At 44.9% G+C, this 4,239-nt stretch overlaps 1 long non-coding RNA gene across 1 annotated transcript; it reads left to right on the forward strand.

Moving 5' to 3' along the window:
- Nucleotides 1-117: 117 nt before the first annotated feature.
- On the forward strand, nt 118-4,028 carry LOC149870093 (uncharacterized). The gene is made up of 3 exons (XR_016440683.1): nt 118-286; nt 2,437-2,571; nt 3,853-4,028. It is a non-coding gene; the product is annotated as an uncharacterized LOC149870093 (long non-coding RNA).
- Nucleotides 4,029-4,239: the final 211 nt, after the last annotated feature.

Below are 4,239 nucleotides of genomic sequence, written 5' to 3' on the forward strand. Positions count from 1 at the left end.
CCCGCCCCCACAGAGGACACGGCGTGTGCGTGTCCCACGGGCCCCCCGCGGGAGCCTGTGTGTCCTCCCACGCGGCCCCGCACAGCGCACCTCGGACCTGGGGCTGGCGACCGCCCCGCCGCTCCCTCTGGGGCTGCGAGGACTGGCATGGGAAGGGCAGAGGTAGCAGCCACTGACAAGGAGGAGAGGAGCGGAGCGGCTGAGTGGTGCTGAGCGCTGTTTCCAGCTCTGCAGCAGGATGTGATCGCGTCGCTGGGCTGGTTTATGCTCAGCGCCTATAGGAAAGGTAAGGGTTGGAGACAGAGTTTAGCCATACTTGGGATTCAGCGGTTAGCCCACAGGAACAGCGGGAACGCCACCCGCGCAAACATCCCAATGTAGAGAAGAAAGGAGCAGTGCCAGCCGAGTGCCTTGGTTGATTGAGCCTATTCTCAGAGCCATCTCATGGGTGCAAACACAGCGGTGCCTGTTCGACAGAACTGGCATCCACGGAGGGAATCACGGCGGATCCTGGCCACGGACAAGCCTTCATTTTAAATAAAAGTTCAAATCTTTACCCCAGGTTCACGTTCCTACTTGCAGAGAGCACACTTCCCTGAGGTTGAATTTAACCTTGAAAGCCTTAATAGGCTTTTTCTTTCTTTTCTTTGTAATACCAGTATTTTGGAGGTAAAGTTAGTAGACGGATGTGTGTGGCCTCAGCTGCCTAAAATTTTTTCCTTTCCATAGGAAACTGTCTATCCTCGGAATAAATTCAAGTTTTGATTTTCAGAAATGGTAAAATAGAATAAGTAATATCAGACTGAATATTATGTGTGTTACTGCAAATGACAGAGGATGGGATTTTAATAAAAGATCAGTATTAACCTAAGTCTCCTCTTGACTTCAATAGGAGCTTTTTTAAGCTAGACTGATTGAATCTTTTTGCTCATGGCCACTTAAGCCTCCAAAGATGTAGCTAAGGAGAACTGATTAAACTATACAGTGTGTTCCCAGAGGCAGATTACACATCCACGTTTTTGTGCTCTTTGGTGGCATTGCCATTCATACATTGTTGCTGCCTGTGTGGTGCCTGCCCAAACCTGCAGCCTACAGACCAAGTCCAGCCTGCATGGTCATGGTATCCTCCCCATGGGGCTCCTCATGGGTTAGAAATTTGGCAGCAGGAGAGCGGTGGCAGCATTAATTGACACAGCTTCCAGCGTGGTGGTAATTAACACTGCCACCACTCCCCTGACAAATTTTTGGGTATACGGAGAGCCTAACAGGCCAGAGGACAGAGCCCCGTGTTCCAGTGCATGGACTCACTCTACAGTCAGTCTGGCACATGGAGTTGGGCCAGCGCGCTGGCTCCAGCCGTGGTCAGATCCAGCTCACGGGAACATACCACAGTCACATCTAGTGTGCAGGACTGGGTTGGCAAAGTAGGGTGCTTTGTGGCTGGATCCAGCACACCAGATCAGACCTGTGGGCTAATTCCACACTGGATCAGACCTGGATCTGATCCCACCCATGGACTGACCCTGTGACACTCATCCGGTCCATGGGGCTGAAAGGTTGAGCACCACTGCTTACACCGATGGCCAGCCAAAGTTCCACATGCTTCTTACCTAGGAGGATTACCTAGTTTCTAGATCCAGCATCAGAGCAGCTAACTTCCTCTAAAGAGCCAAATAAATCAGAGATGATCCTGGTCGTGAGTGAAATATTGGAAAGATCTGGATCCATAGCTATTGTGCCCGGGGGGGGGGGGGAAGGGGCTAGATCCAGTGAAGGACTTTGGCCCCTGGAGTTGAATCCAGAAGGTTGAGTGAGGTTCTTAGGTCCCTGGTCAGCGTACATGCCTTGGAATTGGATTTAGGTGCCTTGGAATAGGATCTAAAGGGACCAGCAGAGCAGAAGGACTGCCTAAAGTCATTGCGTTCACTACAGCCATCTAGACTTAGCCAACAGGAAAAGCTGAGGACTAGGTGAGTCTTAAATCTTGCCTCTCACACACCTTGCTCCAAGTGGCATCTCTGTACACTTGGGACCTATGCCCCTGATCTGTCTCCTAAAGACAAGTGCCTTTTCTTTGAAATAACTGAGCAGGATTCATTTTTTTAACACAGCCCCTGAAGGAAGAAGAGTTGGTTAAGGTGGTGTGCCTTTCTGTATACTAACCTAATGGGCATCTACAATGTGGGAAACCCAATTAAAATCCTCTACTCTGCCAGTTAGCAACCAATATCTCCCACCAACCTGGAGAACCCAGTTAGAGGTTACTCTGAAGTTGCTCCTTGCTGCTACAAATGTTTCTGTACTTTACATGAAGCAGTCCTGGGAACAGGGACCAGAATCCAAGATCTGCCTCCCTGATAAGTTTCTTAATGAGTTGTGCTATCTCATACTATACATGGCCCAATGCACAGTGGCTGTCTTTGTACCATGATACAGATTCAACAGGAGGAGCAGAGAGTTCTCAGCCTGCAGAATAGCTGACAGCCTGGTGGTTTGGTGATCATGTGGAAGACATGGTTTTTAATCCCTACTACATCTGAAGAGAATTGAACCTGGATTTCTCATTTTCTGGTGAGGTGTTTTTAACTCCTACCATTATTGCATACGAGAAGCCATGACATGAACTATGATGACAATATTTTTTAGAAGTGGTAGCCAGCGCTGCATTGATTCTGTCAGTGCGTGTTCAATATGCACTGAGATTCCTTACCAGATCTGGTTCCCCAGGTGCCCTGAGCAAAAGAATGCCTAGTTTGGGGGCTGATGCATGATAGGCACTGAGCTGACCAGCATGAGGCAGTTCTGGGCATGTACAAAAGCAGAAGTAACAGGCAGCTAGGGTCAAAATGTGTGGCATGTATGGGTTTTTGGTTGTAACCGTGTTGGTCTAAGGACATAGGCACTCAGAACCTTGCCTGGCATTAATGGGTGTTTCCAAGGTTAGAGAGCGGCGGAGTGAGGTTTCAAGTTTGGTAGAATTTAGACACTTAAGTTCTTAAATCTACAATAGACACTGAGGCTATGCATAACATTTTGTTTTCACTGAAGTTACTTGATAAAACTTCTAATTGACATCTGTGAAGCCACGATTTCATCCTCTGTCTTTAGATTGCAAAACTGAGTGAATTTGACCTGCGAGTAATGAAAGGCTACATGCAACCCTGTGACACACTATGAGCAGAATCGCTTTAATCTCAGTTAAAGTGATAATACAAAGTATGTGTTTATTCCTATTTTTTCATGTGTTCTTTTAGGAGCCAGAATATTACTAATTTCCTTTATCATCTCTTCTTTTTTGTTATTTCCCAAATAACTGATTTTTCCTTCTGTTTCTCAGAGAACACCATCCAAATGGATTTTCCTTTCTTGACTATGCTTTTGTCATAAGCCTCACTGAAAATGTCAGTGTCATCAGTATAATTCTGGGAAGTACAGTATAATTGGTTATCGTGCTGGCTTGGTGACTATCCTTGCAGCAGCAAAACAAACTGAATAGTAGACCGGCATAAACTGAGCCAATTTTTCTACTTTTTCCACCGTTTTCAAAATTTCTCAGTGGAATGGCATATTTCAAAAAATGCGTATAGGATCCACAGTATACTCCAAAGCCAGCATACAACATTTTAAGATAGGTTAAATTTGGAGTCTAAACTGCTTGTTTGCATCTTTTTCAATCATTTGAGCTATCAGTTCTGATCTTTATCTAGAATCTTACATCCATAGTTTACTAAATCAGTTCTTCTAGCAAATATGACCAGTGTTAGTTCATACCTCTTGACTACATATAGGTTTCTTATGGGGTTTGTTCTGGTTGTTCTTTACAAGATCTTACTCCATTTATTTTCTTTATAGGTCAGCGGCCTAAGACTCAGGAGACCTGGATTCTATTCCTAGCTTTTCAACTGGGTAAGTCGGTTCACTTCCCTGTGCCTTTGTTTCCTTTACTGTTTTATCTGTCTTGTCTATTTAGATGGTAAGCTATTTGAAACACAGACTGCAGTCTTGGTTAGGGTCTGTAGGGGCCTATATGATAATAATAATAATAATAAGCCAATATGATACTAAGTCACTAATCATTCACAAATTCTAAGTTAGCCAACAAATGCATTGCCAGCAAAAATAGTTGGTATGTGTACTTTTCTAATACCCTATCTGTTGTTAATGGAACCAAAAATTACAACACAGTTAAACTACATACCTGCTTAACACATATTTAAAAATGGAGCAGATAGATTTACA

Source organism: Crocodylus siamensis, chromosome 2 (genome assembly GCF_052110815.1).
Source record: "Crocodylus siamensis isolate JL-2025a chromosome 2, ASM5211081v1, whole genome shotgun sequence".
In the NCBI taxonomy this organism is placed as follows: domain Eukaryota; kingdom Metazoa; phylum Chordata; order Crocodylia; family Crocodylidae; genus Crocodylus; species Crocodylus siamensis.